We start from the raw sequence: 10,235 nt of genomic DNA on the forward strand, positions 1-10,235 counted from the left end.
GTTATATTCAAGGGAAACTTTGTGTCGAACACCGTACTTCTTAAGCAAAACGTAGATGGTTCAGCTAATGAAATGCGACCCACCACCACTTATTAGGGCCCTAGGCACTCCAAAGCGCGGTAAGATATACTCCTTGAAAAGCTTCGTAATAACTCATGAATCATTAGTAGGTGTGGCTGTTAGGACCTATTTGTTGATGATGACATGCCCAATTTAATCGTGTTTCTAAGTGTACCATTTCAGGAATAATGCAACCTCGTCGAGCAAGAATTAATCAATATCAAATTAAAGAATAGTTGATAATTTGTTACCCAAGATTTAGAGTCTTTTTGTCAACCTATGTAAAGATGAAAGGGTAGAATACATGTAATAGTGACAGTCTGACATACCGTTACCTATAACGGGTAGAAGTATGCTTGACTATCTCGTTTAACCCGTCATACTTGGAGCAAAACTTTCATTTCAAATATTTCACAAATGGGCTTTCTTAAACCAGTTTAACATCTTGAAATATTTGAAAGGGTGGTGTTTAAAAAGAGTTTGTAAAGAGTATTTCAAAATATTTCCCCCTTTTCATGATACAACTTTTGTTTGTCTTTCCATGGAACTTGGTTTGACTCTTTCCTTCTTTAACAAAAGATTGTCCTCTTGTTAATAGCATCTCCTTATTGTTTCTGAAAATTGAAATACCCTCTAAGGTTACTTCCAAGACTCCTTTTCTCATTTGTGACTTTTAGAAACAAGCCACTTTGGTGCTAGTTTGGGAAAGTTAAAGTCTTTATTTCTTTTCAAATGCTTCGACTCACAAACCCTATCTTGCCTCCTCTTGTGTGCTTCCTCTATAAAAGGAACCCTTCTCTTCACTTTCAAAGTAAGACTTTTCCAGAGAAATCAAAGTGTTTTTGCAAAATCAGTTTTTAAGAACTCGAAATTTTCTTTGCAAAACATCTTCTAAGTCTTCAAGTGTGTCTGTCGAAATCACTGTTACTTCATAGTATTGTACTCTCTCATCTAGAATCGTTTGTACCAATAAGTTATCCTTCTCAATTCTTTTAAAGAATCAGTTTAAGGAAACTTGGTCTTGTAAACGTTCTAGTTAGAGTGTCTAGTTCATAGATGGAGTAGTCTTAGAACTTGTGTCGCAACCGGAGTTGGTTGTTGGTCCTTTTATTGTAAGTGTCTTAAGTAGTCGGAGTAGATCAATTCACTTATCAATAAAAGAAGATTGGACGAAGGCCCTTAGAGTGTTGGCCGAACCAATTCAAAAATCGCTGTGTTGATCTCACTTTGCTTTTAATTCCGCTGCAATTTATTTTATTTGTTCTTCATTCACGTTTTAGCTAGCAACAGTCCTGAATACTGTTACTTCTGGTCTGTAGCTTTTACTTCACTTGTTAAGATAAATAAGTAACAGTCAGAACAACTGTTGCTTCCTGATTTCAACAACTTACTTTGGCAATGGTGATACACTCTTAATCATTCAATTTATTTGATGTATCCATTTAACATTCATATTGTCAATCCACTTACTTTAAAACAATAAAGTCTAAGTTGAAATTTTCAGTTAAACTCATTCATTGTTCTTAAACACAGCAGTCTGCGATACTGTCGGTTTGGTCTGTTGCTTACAACATTTGCAAAGCCAACTAGTAACAGTCTGTCTCACTGTTGCTCTAGTCAGTTCAACAATATGCCTTTTAACTTTCATTTAAAAGGGGTGTTTGTTAGATACTTGAGATATCATTTCATTTGACTAACTTAAATCAATTAAGTTCAGTTAAAATTTTTAAAACAGTACCTAATTCAGCCCCTCCCCCTCTTAGGTACTTAGAGTCCTAAACTCTTCAATTGGTATCAGATCCTTGTGCTCTTGATCAAGGCTAACCGCCTTAGAGTTTGATTCTTGGGATGTGGATTCTACAAAACACTCCAAGATCCCGGTCTTTACCGGTGAGAATTTTGGGTGGTGGAAGATCAAAATGGAGCACTATATCAAAAGTATCGATTATCAATATTGGAAAATCAATGAGGACGGATTTCTTATTATTGAGGAAACCGACATTATTACGGGTTATACTAAAATCAAGGCCGAAAAATATTACAATGAAAATGATTTTAAATTGGCCGAAAAGAACTTGAAAGCAATGTCGATTCTTCAACGATGTGTTGGAGAGGCCGAGGTGAGTCCAATTTCCGGATGTCCTACGGCTAAATTAATTTGGGACTCCCATGTTCTTTCCTATGAAGGGATGTTTCAAGTTAGAAAACACCGTATTGACCTTCTCATGCAACAATATGAGATGTTTCACATGTCAAAGGACGAGTCCATAAATAGTTTTTTATCTCGCTTTTCGTGTATTATCAATGAACTAAAAATTCTAGGGAGAAATTTTGAGTCCGAGGACACCATTCGAAAAATTCTTTGTAGTCTTACCAGTAAATGGCAACCTAAGGTAACCGCCATAGAAGAGTCCAAAGACTTGTACACTCTATCTCTTCATGAACTAATGGGATCACTAATAGCTCACGAGTTCAATCTCGATAAGCACTATAGTGAATCTTCAAGGGGAAAGAGTCTTGCTCTAACATCCTCTTTAATGGATGATGAGGATGAAGAGGAAGATGAGTACTCTTTGTTCTCTAGGAACTTAGTTGGAATGGTGAATGGACAAGGACATAAAAAGTTCAACAATAATTACACGAAAAAATGCTTTCGAAAGAGAAGACCTTCTACCACCATAGGATGCTTTAAGTGTGGTGACAAATCACACCAAATTAATGAATGTCCTAAGTGGGATGAAATCAAGTATAAAGATAAGCGAGATAAGGCTAAAAAGGATTACAAGAACAAGGTCATGTCCGCTATTTGGGGAATTTCCGACTCCAAGGACAATGAAAATATCGAGGAGGAACTAGAGGCTAAAATGTGTCTTACAAATCATCTCAAGGACAAAGTCTCTAAAACCTCTAAAACCGAACATCTTAGATGTCTTATGGCTCACCCCGATGATTCCGGCTCGGATTCCGACAATGAGGTAAAACATCTAAAAGCCAAGGTTAGGTCTTACTCCAAAGACAAAGTATGTAAGCTTCTTGACAAACTTTTTGATAAGTGTCATTCACAAAGTGAGAAGTTAGAGGTCATGCAAGATGAGATTGAGGAAATTGCTCAAGAAAATTTTAACCTTAAAAATGAACTGAAAGCCACAAAAGCGTCATTGTCACCTCTGAGGCATATGATGAAGTTAAAAGAGTGAACAAATTGAACAAGCAATTGTCTAAAGAATTAGAGTGTCTGAGGTCGACTCCCAACGATGTCTCCGAACTTGAAAATGTCAACACAACTCTAGTTATACAAATGTCCATGATAACCAAGGAGCGTGATGAAGTTTTAAAGGAAAAATCTTTTTTCAAAGGTGTCATTGATGACCTAGTTGATGAGGTAGAAGAACTTAAAGTAACAGTGTCTCAGACTGCCACCTCTGACAGTAGTAAAGAAATTTCTAATGAACTTGTCACTAATCTATCCAAGGAGAATGAATGTCTTAAGGTTAACGTAGATGCCTACAAGAGGGAGATTAGAATGCTTCACGAAAAATTTGTTAAATTCCATCATGAATCGCCCGAATGTAGTTCATCTAGATCCAAAATTGATCACCTAGATAGATGCATCTCGAGTATTAAGCTTAATGTTCAACAAAAATCTGAAACTTTCATGGAGCTAAAGTCTGAGTATGTTATAGTGAAGAAAGAGCTTGAAAACTTTAAGGAGAGAAACAAGTATCTCACTTTTAAAGTGGAAGAACTAAACAATGAACTTGTTGATGCTAAGAATGTTTCAAAAAAATTGGAAGGAAGTCAAAATGTCTTAAACTTTCTCACTAATCAGTCCAAAAGATGTGATAGGGTTGCCGGTCTCGGATTTAAATGGAACAGTCAGTCAGACTGTTATATCCAAAAACCGGATCAAACCAAAACCATCTTTAGGAGAAGGAAATATGTTGGTCTTCCCGAGTACATCATTTGCAACTATTGTGGTAAGACCGATCATGTCTTTAATGCTTGCAAAAGGAGACATAATGATATCAACAAGAACATCAAAGTTGTAAAACAAATATGGATTAGAAAAGATATGTTAAGAAATGTGAAAGATAAGAAGGGACCCAAATTCATTTGGGTTCCTAAACTCAAAGTCTAATCTTGTGTAGGGCTTGGTGAGAGGCGGCCGCAATTGGTACTTGGATAGTGGATGTTCTCGTTACATCATGGGAGATAGAAGCCAATTCCTCTCACTAGATGCATATGATGGTGGCAAGGTAACGTTTGGTGATGACAAGAATGGTGAAATAATTTGCATTGGGAAGGTCGGTAAGTCATCGTTACTTTGTGTCGACAACGTGCGGCTTGTCAAAGGTTTGAATCATAATGTCCTTAGCATTTCTCAACTTTGTGATAAAGGTAACATTGTGGAATTTAGTGCTAATTTGTGTCGAATAATTTATGCCACAACTCATGAAATAATTCTCGAAGGAAGACGTGTCAAAGATGTTTATTTAACCGATTTAAACACGTTATCCGGTCATACCATGTCATGCATGAGTGTAATGAAAAAAGATCCTTGGTTGTGGCATAAAAGGTTTGGACATGTTAGTGCTAAAACTCTTAATACCCTTAGAAGACTTGACTTGGTTGAAGGTTTTCCTAACATGAAGTTTGAATTTGATAAGTTATGTGATGAATGTGCTAGATACAAACATGTTAGAAGCTCCTTTAAATCCAAAAAGTGTTTTAGTACCACTCGTCCTCTTCAACTATTGCATATTGACCTTTGTGGCCCTATGAGAACTAGGAGTAGAGGTGGTAGCCGTTATGTGTGTGTTATTGTTGATGATTTTTCTAGATTTGTTTGGGCTCTCTTTTTAACCTCTAAAGATGAGGTATTTGATAAGTTTCAAATTTGGTTAAAAAGAATCCAAAACAAACTTGACTTAAAACTTGTTTCCATAAGAACGGATCATGGAACTGAATTTGAAAACTCATCATTTGGTGCCTATTGTGATGATAATGGCATTGACCACAATTTTTCGGCTCCTAGAACTCCTCAACAAAATGGAGTTGTTGAACGCATGAATAGAAGTCTTGAAAGTATGGCTAGAACTATGTTGTTATGTAGTAAATTGCCTAGAAACTTTTGGGGTGAAGTGGTAAATACCGCTTGTTACATTTATAACCGTGTTATGATAAGGAGCATACTTAATAAAACACCATATGAATTACTACGTGGAAGAAAGCCCAATATCTCATATTTAGATGTTTTGGTAGCAAATGTTTTGTTCATAACAATGGTAAAAATAACTTGAGTAAATTCGATCCACGTAGCGATGAAGCGATTTTTATTGGTTATTTTAATCATAGCAAGGCTTATAAAGTGTACAATAAACTAACCATGTTAATTGAAGAAAGTGTCCATGTCATTTTTGATGAATCTAGCATGCTTGCATAGGTACAAATTGAAGAAGAAGACGATGATGATGAGTTTGAAATTGGTCTTGTTCGAAAGGACTTTGTGTTTGAAGAAGTGGAAGCATTGAACAATGACGCTGATCTGCAACAACCTCAGGGACTATTACCTCCAAATGAACGCAACAATCCAAGGGGAACACGTGGTAACTCTACTGCCACTGTTTCCTCTCAGGACGCAACAGACCCAATGACTGTTACCTCCACTTCCAGAAATGAGGTAACTCAGGATAATGTTGAGGATGACCACTCTAATCAGGTGGAAACAGTCACTGAGACTGCTACTGCTGAGGGGGAACAAGAAACCATTGTTCCAAAGAAGTGGAAACATCAAAGCTCTCATCCACTCTCAAATCTCACAAGTGATCTCAATTCTGGAATTTGAACAAGAGCCTCTCTCAACAATCTTGCCCATCTTGATGAGTATTGTGCCCACAATGCTTTTCTCTTTAAAGTGGAACCAGCCAATGTGACAGTTGCCCTGACTGATGCTAACTGGTTAATAGCTATGCAAGAAGAACTCAATCAGTTAAAGAGGAATGAGGTATGGCACTTAGTCCCTAGACCATCTAATCGTACCGTCATTGGTACTAGATGGGTCTTTCGCAATAAGCTTGATGACTCGGGGGAAATCGTAAGGAACAAGGCTAGACTAGTGGTGCAAGGTTATAACCAACAAGAGGGTGTTGATTACGATGAAACCTATGCACCGGTAGCTAGACTTGAAGCCATACGATTACTTATAGCTTTTGCGGCTCACAAAGGCATTAAACTTTTCCAAATGGATGTCAAAACCGCTTTCGTAAATGGATATTTGGAAGAGGATGTCTTTGTGGAGCAACCTCCTGGCTTTAAAGATAATGATTTGCCTAACCATGTTTTTAAATTAGAAAGCTCTTTATGGTTTAAAACAAGCACCTAGGTGTTGGTAGGATAGATTATCTAAATTTCTTAACGAAAATGGTTTTAGAAGAGGCTCCGTTGACAAAACACTGTTTTTAAAGTCACAGTCTGCTGAACTATTAGTTGTCCAAGTATATGTTGATGACATTATATTTGGTGCAACAAAAGAACTCCTTTATGTGTACTTTTCGGAACTAATGAAATCGGAGTTTGAAATGAGCATGATGGGTGAGCTAGGATTTTTCCTTGGGCTCCAAATCAAGCAAACAAAGGATGGAATCATGATCCATCAACAAAAGTACATTAAGGAAATGCTTAAGAAATTTGGGATGACTAATGGTAAGTCTCTTGATACACCTATGGTAGCCGGGTCCAAATTGGACAAAGATGAACTCGGTAAGAATGTTAGTGAAAAGGTGTAGAGAGGTATGATAGGCTCACTTCTTTACTTGACCGCAAGTCGTCCCGACATTCTCTTTAGTGTTTGTTTATATGCTAGGTTCCAAGCAAATCCTAATGAATCCCATTTTAAATCCATTAAACGAATTCTTCGGTATTTGATTGGAACACAAGATCTCTACTTGTGGTACCCCTTATAATGTCCATTTGATCTTATAGGTTTTTCCGATGTGGATTATGCGGGTTGCACGGTAGATCGAAAGAGTACATCCGGGATTGGAACATTCTTGGGTCCTTGTCTCATTTCACGGGGCTCAAAAAAACAAAATCCGGTGGCTCTTTCAACGGCCGAAAGTGAGTATGTTAGTGCCGCACATTGTTGTTCTCAACTTCTTTGGGTAAGACAACAACTCCTAGACTCTAGTATTATTTATGACTCTGTCCCCATCATGTGTGATAATACGAGTACAATAAATTTATCAAAAAATCCGATTCAACATTCTAAGACTAAGTATATTGAGATTCGTCACCATTTTATTCGTGATCACGTAGAAAAAGGGCATATTAAACTTATTTTTTGCAAAACCGAAGATCAAATTGCCGACATATTTACTAAACTACTTGCAAGAGAACAATTTGAAAAACTTAGGTTACAAATTGGTTTAATTAATTGCATGTAATCTTTGTGTGAATTTAACTAATCCCTCATATGATTGACTTGAACGGGTTTGCTATCTTTATTCTAGTTTATTCATTCCATGTTATGTCCATAATGGATAAACCGTGTGTGTGCTTAATAATCACTCAACCGCATGTCTAGTCTTTTGTTTAATGGTACATACCCTATTAAATGAGGACACCTCCCCTCTCAAATCAATCAGAATACCAACCCTTTCAACCACATTCAAATAGATGTCTCTTACTCTTCAAATTGCTCAAAATCCTTCTTTTTCAATACCCAAAGACCTCACCCCTTCACATTCAATTCACTTATGTTGCAAAGGTTTATGTGAAACAAATAACCAAACAACTACATGTTCTACATATGCATCAAGAGATGATTGAGAAGTTGGTTGGAAAAATGGAGAATGAAAAAAAAAGGTGGAAAGAAATGGGAAGACAATATGCGAAATGTCAAAATAATTGTAATTACTGGAAACGAAATAGATGACATTGAGGGCATCGTTCTTGAGAAAAGAAGTAAAGCGAAAATTTGGAAGAAATAGAAAGGAAGTCACAGTGTATGCCACTGTTGCTATGCTCAAAGGTCAAGATCAAATTTGTCAAGAATTTTCATGAAATGAGAGCAATATACAAGAAGTTGATGTTCCCTCATCACAAGTTTTGTACTAAGCAAAATATAAGAAGTTTATGTTCTCTCATCACATGTTGAGAACTTATATCGGTGCATACCTTGATGGTTTCAACTATGTACAAAGTCTAATGCAACAGTAGAGATGACTGTGACTCAGACCTTCATTGTCAAACCTCAACCATTTTGAAATCCTCTTTATTATCCACAAAAACGATGACCAAACTTCCGCACCCTGAATTTGCCCATACTCAAACTTGTCTTTTGCCTTACACACCTTGTCCCTCTCTCATTATCATTGGGTGGTGTACTAATTAAACTATGGTTTAGCCTTGTTGAACTTTGTGTTTGAACTCATGTTTAAACCTTTGATTTGTGTTGACCTTGTTATTATGATGCAACTATGGTTGTCTTTCATGTGACGTCTCATGCATGATTATTCTGTGTCCGGGGGTAGCCTCTTACCTTTTTGATGATGTCAAGAGGAGGAAAAGGGAAAATTCATGTTCTTTCTACTTGCTTATTGATTAAACTCTTGTATATATGTTAGTAATCTTGTTCTAGGCTTTGTGTGTTTCTTAAGTCTACATTGCTCTTATTTCTACCCTCATGATTTATCTTGGACTGACCACTTGAGGAGGAACTCAATGGGAACATTAATTTTATAGGGCTTGTCATCATCAGAGGGGGAATTTGTTATGACCTATTTGTTGATGATGACATGCCCAATTTAATCGTGTTTCTATGTGTACCATTTCAGGAATAATGCAACCTCGTCGAGCAAGAATTAATCAATATCAAAGTAAAGAATGGTTGATAATTTGTTACCCAAGATTTATAGTCGTTTTGTCAACCTATGTAAAGATGAAAGGGTAGAATACATATAATAGTGACAGTCTGACATACCGTTACCTGTGACGGGTACTAGTATGCTTGACTATCTCGTTTGACCCGTCACACTTGGAGCAAAACTTTCATTTCAAATATTTCACAAATGGGCTTTCTTAAACCAGTTTAACATCTTGAAATATTTGAAAGGGTGGTGTTTAAAAAGAGTTTGTAAAGAGTATTTCAAAAGATTTCCCTTTTCATGATACAACTTTTGTTTGTCTTTCCATGGAACTTGGTTTGGCTCTTTCCTTCTTTAACAAAAGATTGTCCTCTTGTTAATGGCATCTCCTTATTGTTTCTGAAAATTGAAATACCCTCTAAGGTTACTTCCAAGACTCCTTTTCTCATTTGTGACTTTTAGAAACAAGCTACTTTGGTGCTAGTTTGGGAAAGTTAAAGTCTTTGTTTCTTTTAAAATGCTTTGACTCACAAACCCTAATTTGCCTCCTCTTGTGTTCTTCCTCTATAAAAGGAACCCTTCTCTTCACTCTCAAAGTAAGAATTTTTCAGAGAAATCAAAGTGTTTTTGCAAAATCAGTTTTTAAGAACTCGAAATTTTCTTTGCAAAACATCTTCTAAGTCTTCAAGTGTGTCTGCCGAAATCACTGTTACTTCATAGTATTGTACTCTCTCATCTAGAATCGTTTGTACCAATAAGTTCTCCTTCTCAATTTTTTTAAAGAATCAGTTTGAGGATACTTGGTCTTGTAAACATTCTAGTTAGAGTGTCGAGTTCATAGACGGAGTAGTCTTAGAACTCGTGTTGCAACCGGAGTTGGTTGTTGGTCCTTTTATTGTAAGTGTCTTAAGTAGTCGGAGTAGATCACTTCACTTATCAATAAAAGAAGATTGGACATAGGCCCTTAGAGTGTTGGCCGAACCAATTCAAAAATCGCTATGTTGATCTCACTTCCCTTTTAATTCTGCTGCAATTTATTTTATTTGTTCTTCATTCACGTTTTAGCTAGCAACAGTCCTGAATACTGTTACATCTGGTCTGTAGCTTTTACTTCACTTGCTAAGACAAACAAGTAACAGTCAGAACAACTGTCGCGTCCTAATTTCAACAACTTACTTTGGCAATCGTGATACACTCTTAATCATTCAATTTATTTGATGTATCCATTTAACATTCATAATGTCAATCAACTTACTTTAAAATAATAAAGATTAAGTTGAAATTTTCAGTTAAACTCATTCATTGTTCTTA

Source organism: Silene latifolia, chromosome Y (genome assembly GCF_048544455.1).
Source record: "Silene latifolia isolate original U9 population chromosome Y, ASM4854445v1, whole genome shotgun sequence".
In the NCBI taxonomy this organism is placed as follows: domain Eukaryota; kingdom Viridiplantae; phylum Streptophyta; class Magnoliopsida; order Caryophyllales; family Caryophyllaceae; genus Silene; species Silene latifolia.